The sequence below is a fragment of the Rhinatrema bivittatum genome, chromosome 7 (genome assembly GCF_901001135.1).
Source record: "Rhinatrema bivittatum chromosome 7, aRhiBiv1.1, whole genome shotgun sequence".
NCBI lineage: Eukaryota > Metazoa > Chordata > Amphibia > Gymnophiona > Rhinatrematidae > Rhinatrema > Rhinatrema bivittatum.
The window spans coordinates 127413451-127428308 of record NC_042621.1 but is presented as its reverse complement, the minus strand read 5'-3'; the positions used below and the strand labels follow the sequence as shown (position 1 = coordinate 127428308).

Genomic DNA, 14858 nt, shown 5'->3' with positions numbered 1-14858 from the left:
GTTTGAGTGGCAGGGTTCGGGTTGACATTATTGTGTGTTTCTTTCACTACATTATATTAAGTTCTGGTGTACTGTATTTGAAAATGAACAACAAAAGATTGACACCATGCTATTTGAAAATATTATGAAAATATGCAAGACAAAAGCATTATATAAAGATAAGGATATGGAAGAATAGGATAAAAGACAGTGACTGTCTATTAGAGGTCATCAGCACATCATGGCAGTTTGATGCGAGTCCTATATTCTTTGTTGTATCTTTTCATTTATTATTGGATTGGATTCAAGGGTTTTATACTGAGTATTACTGTGTGGTTAGCTGATAATGCCAATGCTTTTTTCTGCCTATATTGTGGTTAGTTTTGTTGTCTTGTGGTTAAGATGGGGAGTCCATGTGTTTTCTTCTGTTTGGCTGTGGACTGATGTGTCTGATTTTGGCAGCAGTTAAGCCTTCATGTATTGTGTTTAATTCAGTTGCCTATGACTGATGAGGTTCATCCTTTCTGTGTGCAACTTGAATCATTGTGTATATCAAACTGATCCAGACAAAAAAAATTGCTGACCGCAAAAGTTGCTGGAAGCTTGCCGAAATCACCACTTGGCAACCGCAGTTTTTGATTCTGTGTGCGTAAACCTCTCTGTGTGATGCACTGGATGATTGTTTGGATTCACTGTTTTGTCCTTACTCTGGCATATTCCTGAATGTGTGTGTTTGTACGTGCATGAATGGCACTGTGTGAGGAAATGGATCTCTGTAGTATGTTACTTTGACTACTGTTGTGAGTGTCTCTGTGTGTGTGTGTGTGTGTGTGTGAGAGAGAGAGAGAGAGTCTGTGGATACATGTGAGGGCAAGGGAATGACTCTTATTAACTTGTTTCTTTGATCTGTATCACTGTATGTAAGCATTTGTTTGACGTGTCTGTATATGCAAGGATGTGGCTCATACTAGCATGTTTCTGTGAGTGTGCCACCGTGTGTATAATATGTGCATATATAGTTGTGTATATGTGTGTAAGTGTGACATGCAGTAATGTGTTTCTGGGATTGCACTACTAAGCCTGTGTGTGTGTTTGTGTGTGTGTGTGTACACATGTGGTCCAGACATGGCTCACAGTAGCTCATGTCTGTGACTATGTAAGGGAGTGTGTGTGTGTGTATGTGTGTTCTTTAATCTACTTGCACGTTTTGAGCCTGTATTATGGTCCATTGCACTGTGTCAATTTAGTATCATATTGGCAGGAAAATCCCTGTGAAGTCATTATGCTGACAGGAGACAACTCTAGAAATGGCTTGAGACAAATAGCAGATGTGTTCATTCAGCAGTGCTGGTTTTCATTCCAAGAGAACTACCATAAAATTCTTAAGTATTGCCATTATTATAATTATCCAATTTTTATATTATTATTATTATTATTATTACTGCCACTGTGTGGTAGCGGACAAGAAACTTTTGTAATTCTCCGACAGCCTCTTGGAAGTATCTCCCTCCTGCCTGGGTCTCAGGGTCCCCACAATGGCTGGGTTTAATGTTCAGTGCTTGCCCTATGGACAGTTCTTCCTGCTGCCATAGTCATGCTCATATGAGGGAGGATGGTTCAGGGCCTAGCACTGCAATCTTCAACTCCGGCCCTTGGGGTCTGCAAACAGGCCTGGCTTTCAGGGCAACCAATGTATGCAGTTTAACTTTATTCTTAGACTAAATTGGGCAGGTAGATCTGACAAAGGTTTATTGTGGATATTCTGAAAACCAGACCTGGTTGCAGTTTTCAGGGTGTGGGGGCTGAGGTTCCATGGTCAGAGCACTGGACTGTGCATCAGGAGAGCTCTTGGGTTGTAGGTTCAAAGCCCTGCTGTCGCTGTAGTAACCTGGGCCTCAATTCTAATCTTGACCGATTAGTAAAACCAATTTCCATCCATCCTGTGCCTCATTGCTAACCCAGTCTCTGCCATGGACCGTATGACCAATGGTAGTGACTTTATCTCCATTCTGCTTCAACTTATGCAACTGTAACAAGATAATAAGAAGAATATTGCCCTTTATTCCCCACTACAGAAGTTTTAATGCTGTCTAGAACTGAGCTGTAAGGTTAATATCTGCCATGTATGCTTCGGAAGTGTTAAGAATTGCAAAGTGCACTAGGGATCCTGTTTAGAAGAAAGGTGCTATATAAAATATGCAAATGATTATTTTAATGCATGTGCCCTCTCTCAGGTTCTGTGGCTGGGAGGGGTGGGTGTGGGGAAGAGGGGGAAAGGGCATTTGACCTTGAACGGGAAACAATAATCCCAACCCTAGGGATCTGAGTATCAAGGGACAGGGGAGAGGGGAGAGAAGAAGCCCCTGGTTTAAAATAATTGCAGGCTGTTAAAGTGAGAAGCCCTGCACATCACACCAGCAATGGAAATAAATCGCACTGTATTTGCATTTTAATTTTCGACATAAACAAAGGCCTGTAGTGCACTGGGTTTCTGAGAATCACCGGCTTGAATTTAATTAGAAATGAAAAGTTTATAGAGGCCTCTTTAATGCGATTAATGCACAGTTAACATTTATCACATACATATGCTGGAACCTGCTCAAATTGCCCTTTTTTAAGCAACCACGGTGCATGAAATGAATTTTTTTCGACTTTTTTTTTTCCTCCCTCCGAAAGGCTGTCTGCGGTGAGGCAGCCCCTTTGCTCTCCAAACACCTCATTAAAATGTAATGCTGATGCCAGCTCAACGGAAGAGTGGCCCCCATGGTTACTGTGCAAAAATTCATTAATGCCGAACCGTCCCGCTCATGCCAAAGGAGCAAGAGGTTCGTAGCCAGGGCTAGTACTGCCAGCAATTGGAGAGGGCATTTTGTGGACTTCTTTCCTTCAACACAGACATTTCTGAAGACCCGACTGTGTTCCCTTTCTTTTGTCATTATCTGTGCACTCGTATTGTTAGGTTTTGGTCTGGCACTTCACCTGTCCTTATTTCTTTAATCTTGAGACCGCCATGGTTTTTTGTTTTTTTTTAACACTGCTGCAGCATCACTTTGTCGCTGTCCCTCGTCATCCATGCCAACATCTGGAGATGCTGCTGTCGAAGACGCTGTCGAACCTTGTTGGGGATCAGGTAGGTTTTGTGAAGGAGAGCGCTGAAAGTTGGGGGAAATGTCATAGAAGTGGGAGAGAGTGCTTGGTAGCTAGGCCTTCCTAATGCTAGCAGGTAAGATTAAAGCAGAATCAGGGAATTAGCACGCTGAGAGACATACCCGTTCCCTTGCACAATACTGCAGCACAGTAGGGATAGCTCGTTGTGGCCTTGATATTTTCTAAAAGGCCTGATGTTTCAGACATGATGGCTAATCCAGATAATTTGCTTCCTGTTGGTAAGGGGTGGGAGGTGTAAAAGCTATCTATTTCTGCTTCCTTGTGTACTCTTAAATTTGCTTCATGGTCACTATGCTCTAAAGTTTTGACTTGAACATTGGAATGTTTAAATATATCGAGATAAATAGAATGAATCTCACTCTACGCTTCTTGCACACTTAATCCTATTTGTGCCAAAATAGAACAGGATCGTGCATACCTTTGGTAGAATAGTATGCTTTTTAAATACTGTACCTGTCCTACATTTCAGAAGCTATACATACATCTTACCCTTAGCAGCAGGAGGCTGGGTGATTTGGCTGCAAGGCCCCAGAGGTACCCTCAGATATGACAGCTCCCTTCTAACCCATCATCAGTGCCAGCATAATTAAGGAAAACTCTCTAGATCCCTTCGTTAATGAAAGTGTTCTGTGTCTGTGGTAGATTTCTGCCTACTTTCTCTCCCTCTTTGAGGCCAATGTACTAAAGTACAATTAACATTGTATGCTTGTACTAAGCGGCAATGTTAATGACATGTGAATAAGTACATAAGAAGTGCCATGCCGGGTCAGAGCAAGATCCATTGAGGCAGCACCCTGTCTCCCGACAGCAGCCAGCCTGGGTCGTAACTACTTAGCAGGCCCATAAAATAGTTCTGTTCCCTGTCACTCACTCCCAGGCAGGGCCGGCGCATCCATTAGGCGAACTTCGGCGGTCGCCTAGGGCGCCAAGCCATAGGGAGCACCAAAGAGCAGCCACGTGGTGCCGCAAATGGGGCCTATCCCGCTCGCGGCAAAGAGAAATAGCGAGTGTGTGCTTCTCACGCTGCTCGTGGCCTTGAGGGGGGGAGGGGGGCAGCGCAAGAGTGGCCTAGGGCGCCCATTACCCTTGCACCGGCCCTGCTCCCAGGGATAGCAGTGACCATCCTTAGTCTAATAAGGTTTTATGGACTCTTCCTCCAGGAACGTGTCCGAAGCACTTTTAAACCCCAGCTATGCTGGTCGCCTTGACCAAGTCCTCTAGCAACAGATCTCCCAGCCCGACAGTGTGCTGAGTGAAAAAAAACACTTTCTACTATTTGTGACAAATCTGCTGGCTGTCAGTTTCATGGAGGGTCTCCTTGTTTCAGTGTTTCTGGATAGGGTAAATAAATGTCCTTTATTTACCCATTCCACCCCGCTCATGGTTTTATAAACTTCTATCATGTCTGGTTGCAACCTGCTCCAAACTCTGGAGCGCGCAGGATATAAATGTTTTAAAATAAATAGATAAATCTCTTTTCCAAGCTGCATGACCCCAGCTACTTATGCACTTTATTTTAAAAAGATCTAACTCCACCTCCAGAGGTGTAGTTCATTTTCTCACAATAATGCATTTGTGAAACTGTTAGTTCATGTACTTCACTGCTGATGATATATTTTGCATAATTTAGCATCTCATGGCCTCCTTAGCATGGCAAAAGCTAAAGTATGCACGAAGCGAAGTTAGCATGCAATAACCTAGCTAACGCGCGTAACAGCGATTTTACGCAGGCGCTCATGTTTGCAAACTTAAACTTTAATGCATTGGCTTCTTTGTCTCTCTGACTCTCTCTTTTTCTCTCTCTTGGATGCAGTTAAATAACGATCTCGGTTTTGAAAAGACCCTCATTAGTTTACTTCCTCAGCATCTTCTCACGGAGATAAATGTTTTCGCTCTCTCTCCTCTCTTAGGATCCTTTATGTTTTCTTTTTTCAGGAGCAAATAAAAATCGAAAGAGCAAACACGGAAGTGGAGGGGGGGAAAAATGGTATCGCATTTTTTTAAAGACCGGGGACAGGTATGGAGGATCCTTAGCAAGGAAGGGAACAGAGGAAATGAAAGCAAAGCCAGATATGAGGCAGGAACTATGTTACTGCAGCAGGTTGAGAATATGAGTAGGCCGGACAAGTTTAAACACTGTTCAGAATTCAGATGTCTGCGGGGAAGTGGCAGACCTTCAATCCCCATCTTTTGGTCTATCATTTAATGCCAAGGAGAGTAGTCAAGTTTACTGATTTGGGGGGGGGGGGGGGGAAGAGCTGTGTGATTTCTTCCGAGTTGTCCTGTGGGGTTAGCTGCCCAGTATCTGCAGGCTGGGATTCTGAGAGGGGGCCGGACCTAAGATACGCGGTCAGGTAGCTGCCGCTGCCCCATGCCTGAGCTTTCTCTGTCGTGCTGCAGGACAAATGCTGTTCCTGGCCAATGTTATAGGCTGCTGGTCACAGTATGAGTGGCTCCGGCAAAAGAACGTGGAAGCTTTTCTGGGATCAGGAACAGCATTTCCCTTCCCTTCCTTCTTCCAATTTTATTCAGCCTAAGCTTGCAAAACCTTAAAACTGACATCTGAAGGATGAAGCCCAGTGCGCAAGTTGTACAGGTGCAGGTGGATCAAGGTATAACGTGAATAAAAGCAAGAGAGGGGCAGCTCTCAGAACCACTCGCATTCACCGCACCCTTCACCCCCCCCCCCCCCCCCCAGCTCATTTTGTATTGAACTATTGTGTTGTCCATTTCCCAGCGACAATGGAGCTGGTTACCAGGTTATTGATTGGTTTTCATGCAGACAGATGGGTCTGTGCCGGTCTCCGATCTAAATCTGCCTTTCTATGGGCTGATTGTTGCAGCTCTGGGGATAGGATTGCACAGGAGACCACCCTCCATGCACCATCCTTCACTGAGTGGACATTAATAAATGGAGTCAGGGGGAACGATAATAAAAGCAATGAGAGGTTACCTGTGCATTGTATAGATTTATAACTCCTCATATCTGATATTAGTGTTCTATTGAATTCCCATGCTGTTCAGGACTGGACTTTTCTAGCATTTGACTTTGCTCCACTCCCTATCTAATGTGTAATGTTATTTTATTAGGGTTTTGTTTTTTTTTGGGGGGGGGGATGGAATATTAAGCCCTGTCCCTAGGAGGGTATTGGCATAGGGGATCCTGATGTTTCCACTGATTATTTTCTCCCCTGCTCAGTGTTGTCTGAGTCACTTTATTTTCTCAAGGGTTGGGGGGGGGGTGGCTCAGGGAGGTATAGGGCGGGGAGAAAACAACAGATAAGGATATGGAATGACACTGATCACTATTCCATTACTTAGTTCTTCACAGACTGGTACAAGGTTAGCTCAGTTCAGTACTCAAAATGTCCCACTGGCATTGGAAGTCACAGCACAAACAAATGAGACCATTGTTTGGTATTTGCCTGACTGTCCTGTCACTTTTAGCTTGTGTCTACTGAGTTTACGTGTGAAAATCATTTGTACATATGGAATCCAAAGCCTGGGATGTGTTTTAGGTTGATGAGGTCAACCAAACCCTTGATATCCATTGCCTGATGTCAATCAGCTGTCCAATGACATCAGTTTAAAAAAGAACACATCCTGAGCTTTGAATTCCATTCCTACTCTGCAGGAATTGAACGTGTCTACCCACAAAGTAAGCGGATGAACTGGAAGCCACAGAGCAGCTATGTGCAGACAACTGAATTTTCCTGACCTGGCCCATGAGGCGCCTCTTTCTCTGTGTATCTAGGACCCAGTTGAAAACAAGGTGTTGGTCTCCATCTGGCTTCCTTGGTCAACAGAAGTTTAAAAAAAAAAAAAAAAAACCAAAACGCTTTTTTCTCATCTTTTTCACACTGACTTTTCTCATCAGAAAGACATTTTAAGGGTCTCGTTCATTCACACATTTTGCCAAGACAGTTCTGGAATAAATATCCTCTTTGAGTATATGCAGGCACGGTAAATGCATGGAGAGTGCACAGGGCCTCAGTGCGGCAGAAATGTATGGAAGCACTAAAAGCAAAAACTTGGCTTTTGCACTGCATGGGATAAGATGGTTCACAATCTCTCTGCCTGTGGTGCTCTTCCCACCCCAGTCCCAACCTGAAAGTTTCAGATTTAAACCATCTAGGGCAGAGTAAATTTCCATAAAAGTTTGGGGCAGCCAGGAGGGGAGAGGCACAAGGCCCTTTGCTGCTGCTGTAAACCTGTGAACTACAAGGCCCCCAAATCCATTACCTTTAGCCACCGCTCACAGGGCAATCTTGACCAAGTCATTAAAGGTCAAATTTAAAAACTGGGCAAAACAAACAGCAAAGAAAAAAAAAGGAAAAAAGCCCCGCCATAAAATTGCTCGTGTTTTCTACGCGCAAATAATGAGCTTTTATGCTAAATTTAAACTTCACACACACACAAGCAAAAATCTCAAAGGTTTCCTCACTGTGAAATAACATGTGGTGCAAAATAAAATCCACAGAAACACTACAAATGATTTAGCCTGTGAAATTTTAAGTCAACATGCATTTTTGGTTGAGACAATTTTTGGCAAAAAATATAGAAGTGCTGGGACAAAAGGGACAGAGAGAGATGCAGTTAAGCTTTTCTACGATAAAATCTGCAATTTTGCATGGACTCTACTATATACTTGTGGATCCATTTGCATCATATTTAAATGAGTTGGTATCGCAAGAAAAAAATCTGTGCAGTACAGACTCATTCCCACGAAGCCACGCGTGGGTTGAGTACATTGGCCTTATTCATTGGAAGCCAATTTTTGACAGAAAACTACTGGAACTGACAGCTAATACATTTTTTTTTAACTAAAAAAAAAAAAAATACTTCAGGGTCATGGTTTGATATTTTTGTTGGACTCCATTTTCAGGATGTGCTAGATCACTTGGTAGTGAGGTTTTCCTGCCAACATAATTCCTTTTCACTTTTGTTGGATATCTTTGACTTCGGTTCAGGAACCCAAGCAGTCATGGGCTGTTAGCTCTCCATATAGCCCACTAGAATGGGGCGTACCACGCAAGTATATTTTAAATGCCTTATAAGGGAGGGCACTGTTGTGGATTTACCTGTCTGCTTCAGGGACGGACTTTATCCCCACTGTACACGTGATAATCTCTATCATGATAACATTTTTGGCTCATGCTAAACCCTTTGGAAGCAAAAATATCAGAAGCAAGATATTTTCTCTAAATATAGTTATACCACATACCGTGGTCATGTGACGTTGTATAACATCCTATATTTAATGAGCCAGTGATAAGTTGGCTATGGGGTATTTTTTGTGGTCATGTTGCCTAGCAACAGATTAGCATGCTCCTAATTGCTGGCAATATATATTTAAATTTCCAGTGATCTGATAGTTTTTCATCAAGGTTTGAGGTTTTCAGTTTGATTGTGGCATACTGCTCTTGTGATGTCATCCGAATCAGCCACATTAACAGCTATTTAAAAGACCCTTTGCTATTGGTGCTGAGTCAATGGAGGTATAAAGATAAATGAAATTATTTTAGAAACATATGTGGCAATGATGGGCCTGCAGCCCAGTCGCCTTGGCTACCTGGGGGGGGGGGGGAGTCATTGAAGGTTTAGCTCAGGTTTGCTAAGTGCTGTTTAAGAATTGTGAGGGGGTGGACGGGCCATACAAAGGGCATCACCTGGACTTCTCTGAGCTGCGCTGCAATAAGATGTCAACTGTGTATAACAGAGTAGAGCTGATTCTTTGCGTCACCTAGAAAAGACTAATTCAAGGCTGGTTTACCCCCCATTGCATCCATGGGACTGAAGTTTGACTCCCCTTAGAAAACGTAGACTTCCTGTCCTTCTTTGCCATGGAGGCACAGCGAGCACTGACTCAACCTGCCCTTACTGACATGGAATCATCTGGTAAAACCACAACAGAAGAACTGATTTAATTTCTTCAATTAAACCATCCCCAGAAAAGGATTCTGGGTTTATGCTTCAGTTTGCCCAATAGAAAAAGCAGGACTACAAACCCCAGAACCCTTTGCGATACCATTTTATCCATTCTTTAATTCATGTATAAGCCTTTATGAACAAGAGAACCTATAATGAAGTGATTTGGACATTTGAGTTATGCGGGGTTTTCCCTAATGGCTAGTCTCACCCTCACTTAAGGCCACATGTCATCAGGGTCAAGCTGAGCAAGTCCTGGAAGAGTCTTTTGCCCACTGCAGTAGGCCTTGTTAGTTCCAGTATCTCCAAGAAAAGTAGTGAGGAAGTAGTGAGTACTGTAGTCCACTTGGATCCATTGTAGCAGAGGTCAGCAAATAAGTTGTAGCTGATACCTCTTTATTGGACTAACAATACATCAGTGCATCTGATGCTATGTCTATTAAAAAAGATTTCTAATACAAAAAATGTATCACCTGAAGCTTATTTGTTGACCTCTACGTGTCCAAGAAAAGCAGAAAATGCAGATCCCTTGCAAGCAATGGATCAAAGCCAAGACTCATTCAGTCCCAAAACACCTAAAATAATCTAGTGTCTATATACCTCACTACATCATATGTTTACATCCCAGTCTTATTTTGAAAAATTAAAAATTATAAATCAATGTATCTTTTCCTGCCAACTTTATTCTGAAAACTGGTAACACACACTAAGATCCAACTCTGTTCTGCCAATGCAATGGAGAATTCTTTTGCTAAGAATTGTGACTTCCAGAAAAGCAATATAAAGACAACATATCCAAGGTCTGAAATGTATATAATAATTAGAAATATGTAGGCATTTACCAGATACAGTGGTTCCAGAGCCAATGTGCACTATAAATTAGCATGCGGCATAGTGTTCCTGTAGGTGGTGGAAATAGGCCATCATAGTTCTGATAATATTGGAATTTATTAACAACAAAAGTGAAAAGGAATTATGTTGGCAGGGTTTTTTAATTATGCCAAATATATATTGTGGCTTGGTTTAGTCACAATTGTATTGCAACCAGACATAAGTATAGTGTACACATGTTAATGTCCCCTGATGAAGCCAAACTTTTGGTGAATCAAGGGCCCATTGTTGGGAATATTTGAATATAGCTGTAACATTTTGAGGGAATATCTGAATACAGTTGTGGAAATTGGGGTAGATTTTTTAATGGGAGAACATTTTATATGATATAAATGTGTTATTTGTTTGAATTGTGTCTTGAATAAATTAAATCTATGATACCGGGGCCACTTTCTATGGTTGTATTATTAAATTAAGTGCCCAATGCTCTACCTTCCTTTTTGCATTACCGTTGTGGTTCCCTATTTATTAACAAGAGACAGTGTGCATTATTATCACTCAGGTCTGACACAGTAAGTCATACGGCTGCTCCTGGCCCAGGAAGACAACATTGCAAATCCTTAGTGTTGTTCATGACATGTTTAATTTATATTATGGAGCAAGTACTGTAATAAAAAGGAAATGTAGCAGCTTCAGCAGCATACAAGCCACGTTCCAGGGGAGCCCAGCTTTAGTTTGAGAATTCTATCAGCTGCCATGACGTAACAAGCAACAACCACAGCTTACTAACTTCCTTATAGCAGTGATAGCAAACCTGGGGCACAGTTGCCCAAAATATCGATCATTGCCTGTCCTATTGGCACACGAGATGTACAACCCCGCTGATTTGGGCAGTTCTCGGGGTTTGCCTCTCTTTGGGAGACAGGTTCGACGGGTCTGCTCTGTGGCCACCGCTAGCCAGCATTTGGAGGTGTACGGAAAATTAGGCCCACAAGTGAATCTGCATGAGGCAGGCAGAGCCCAATATCCTGCACCAGCTAGCCCGGAGATCTTTGTATTTCAGCCTGAGGAAGAACTGGAGCAGGAAGAATATCTCCAGGTATCCCTAGGCTTCGTGAGGTTTTCGACTTATTTACAGGATTTGGAATCTATTAGGGCTGAGATTATTTGAACGGAAAAATGTCTTAAGCATTGTCACCGTTATTTTATTTTTATTCTGATTCTGTTATTGGGTTTTGTTATTTTTTTTTTTTGTATACCAGATGTTTGTGTTCCTTTTCCGTATGTCGCCTGGAGCAAGAGGCAGGTGACTAAAAATCTGGGCAAAGTAATTAATTAATTAATTAAAGATATCTGGTCATTTACACACAACTCAGGATTTGGGCAAGAAAGAGGCCAGAAGGTGTTTTAAAGTGGACTAGTTACATTGGGTATTTGTGCGTGTACACGTTCAGCAGCTCACAGTGTGCAAAGGAGTTTCGTAGGGCCTCATTTGGCAGAACTGTATGGGCACGTTGAGTAACTTCTCACCCACGGTCAACAAATTGACTAAATGGGATTGTACTGATAAGGTTTCTTTTTATAAGGCCATTCTCTTTATAAGAACCTCTCTTCCTTCCCAGGGTGTTCTAGTAATTCCTGGTTTAAGAACATTCTGCTCATGAAAGGATTCTTCTGTTAGTAGTTCCAGTGGTTGTTTTTCTAAATGGAAAGAATGGGCATGTCCAGTTCTATTTTATATACATTATCACATGAGATAAAGCATATAATAAAACAAATGCTGAATTATGTTTGTCCAGTACTGGGCCCTGAGTGCTGATCATACAATATGTTATTATACTATGAATGCTGGTAAGTAATGTGAACTAAATATTTATATACACTATTTCTCACTTTAGGCTAGAACATTTGAAAAACGTCAATAAAAAAAGTCAGTTATGGGGGGTGGAGGCTAGCCTGATGGTTCAGTGCAGAGCTGTGCACTCCTATTTGGGAGAAATGGGATTGATTCCCAAGCAAGATTCTGCTCCTCAGAACAGCCCTGCCGAGCTCCTGTGGACACAGCTGGAGAAAGAGGCGAGAGGGGGAGGGGAGGGTCCAGGTTTTCATGCAACAGTGGAATTGCTGTCCAGTTTCAGGGCTCATTGGACCCCTGGCTCATGATTGTCACTATGATGTCTAGGCTATGTGAGATGGGAAAAGGCTAAAAATGGTGGGGGGGGGGGGGTGGGGGGGGGTGTAGGGGGGGGGGGGGGGGGGGGTGGGGGGTTGTGGAGGGGGGGGGGGGGTGTGGTGTTTTGGTTGTTGTTGTGGTTTGTTGGTGTTGTTTTGTGGTTCTTGTTTTTTTTTTTTTTTTTTTTTGTTTGTGTGGTTTTTTTTTTTTTTTTTGTTTTTTTGTTGGGGGGGGGGGGGGGGGGGGGGAGAGACCTCAGGAAGCTGTGAATGCCTCTGTATCGCTCCATGGTGAGACCGCACCTTACGTACTATGTACAACTCTGGTCACCGCATCTAAAAAAAAAAGATGTAGTTGCACTGGTGAAGCTACAGAGAAGGGCAACCAAAATGATAAAGGGAATGGAACAGCTCCCCTATGAGGAAAGGCTAAAGAGGTTAGGGCTGTTCAGCTTGGAGAAGAGACGGCTGAGGGGGGATATGAGAAAGGTCTTTAAAATCATGAAAGGTCTAGAACGGGTAAATGTGAATCGGTTATTTACACTTTCGGATAATAGAAGGACTAGGGGGCACTCTGTGAAGTTAACAAGTAGCACATTTAAAAACTAATCGGAGAAAATTATTTTTCACTCAAGGCACAGTTAAGCTCTGGAATTTGGAAGATGTGGTTAGTGCAGTTAGTGTAGCTGGGTTTAAAAAAGGTTTGGATAAGTTTTTGGAGGAAAAGTCCATTAACTGCTATTAATCAAGTTGACTTAGGGAATAGCCATTGCTATTACTGGCATTAGTAACATGGGATCTATTTATGTTTGGGTACTTGCCAGGTACTTGTAACCTGGACTGGCCACTGTTGGAAACAGGTTGCTGGGCTTGGACCCTTGCTTGGTCTGACCCAGTATGGCAACTTCTTATGTTCTTATGAAATCTCATCATGGCATAGCCCCAGTAAGAATCTCTTTCAGATCAGCAGATAGCACTAGAAAGCCACCTCATCAGTTCTGTTTTCTGACATGCATCAAAGTTGAAAATATGAAATCCAATAATTCTAACAAAAATTAAAACTATCCCGCAGTACCCTTTACACATTCCATAGACAGTCTAAGGGCTAGACAGGACAGGAAAAATTGTCACATTGAAGTTATTTTGCATGTGCAGTTAGTTTTTGCATTTGTAGCCTTGTGAATGTGTGTACAGAAAAGAGCAACTTGCACCCCTCTGCAGAGCAAAAAGGATTATACAGTAAATCCACAAAACTTGATGCAGATCATTTTTCTGCACAATTTTGGGCATAGTGCAAGCTTTGCCTAGGGCACCAGATGCTGGGAAGAAATGTGCATAGAAAAGTTGCGCCCGCTGAAAGAAACGGGAATGGCGCTGCTGGACTCTTGCCCGGCCCTTAAATCTGCCTCCTCGTCGTGGCATTGCTTGATGATGTCACCCGAGCGTGAGATGCCCTGTAAATCCCAAGGCATGATGAGCAGGCCAGCAATTTCATGCTGAAATGACCAGGGATTTCTGAGGCAGCCGAGAAGATCTGTGAAGACCCAGGACTCCGCTCCGAGGCAAGCAGAGTCTGGAGACTAACTCTGGAAAGAGGTTCCTCTCATTATATGCCTAAGAACCACATCACTGCAATGATTAAGTATCTGCTCTGCCACAGATCAGAGGCACTCATGCCACACTGCAGAGTGAGACACCTCTTGCATGCTAGCTAGTGAATATAATAACCAGGCACCATCTGACAGACTGTATGCCACTCCCAGAAGACACTGCCAGGAGTTTGTGTGCCTGCATACTGCATACTTCCTTCCAAAACCCCTAATCGGATTTTCCTTTACCTTAAGTACCCTTTCTCATTCTTGCCTGTTCTCCTGTGGACCTTTCTATGCTGCTTCCTCCTGGGGTGCCTGAATGTCAAACTGTTATCATTCCACTACTTAGCACCTGGGACAGTAACCGGAATCTGGGAGGATTTTAGGCGGGGGTGTAATTAGCCTATCAGTATTATGTTACCCTGTTCATAACTTAATAACCATTTTAATACAGATGGCACACACAGGGATAATTTCCTGGAGCAGGCTCGCAGTATATTACAGTGTGTGTGTGTCTCAGGGAATCTTTTGCAGCCAAGGTACATTCCACCAGTTAATTTTACCTGCTGCTTTCAAGATGACTTGGGATAATTCCATGTCATTTGTGAAATATTAAAAACATTTGTGCGTGATTCAGTGATAGGAGAAATGAAATGTCATCCGAATTCTCTCCTTAGATTTTGATTTTAGTTGATAGAGTTCAGTTTTTATGGCTGAAAGGGGCTGATGTATCTATTACAGACTACAGAGGGTTGCATGTGTAATTTTGGTGTACATGTGCAGTACTGTGTGTCTCTGTGCCTGTATATCTAGCCAGTGCAGCAAATTTCCTCTCCTACACACCATTTACTGAAACTATTTTTAATCACTTTTCCTCTTTGTCACCCTTTTCCTGATCCAATGACAAATGTAAAAAGAAAGAAATGATAAAGAATAATTCAAAATGAGGTCAGAACAAAGCATGAGAGGAGTGATTATAATGTCATAGGTGGGGTCTTTAGTGCATGTACATGGTGGATATGCCATGTTTGTCTCCTGATGAATCTATGGGGAAAGTGTGACTGTGTGTGTGTGTGTGTGTGTGTGTGTGTGTATGCCTTATGTGTTTGTGTGTGAGAAAACCTGTTGGGATCGCAAAGACTGCCATGGTTTTAGATGTCAGGTCATTTGTTTCCTTCTTAGGCTGTA

At 42.7% G+C, this 14858-nt stretch overlaps 1 protein-coding gene across 28 annotated transcripts in view; it reads right to left on the bottom strand.

Moving 5' to 3' along the window:
- Window positions 1-14858, bottom strand: part of PAX2 (paired box 2) — a 192511-nt gene that overhangs the window by 154897 nt on the left and 22756 nt on the right. The window lies entirely within an intron of this gene.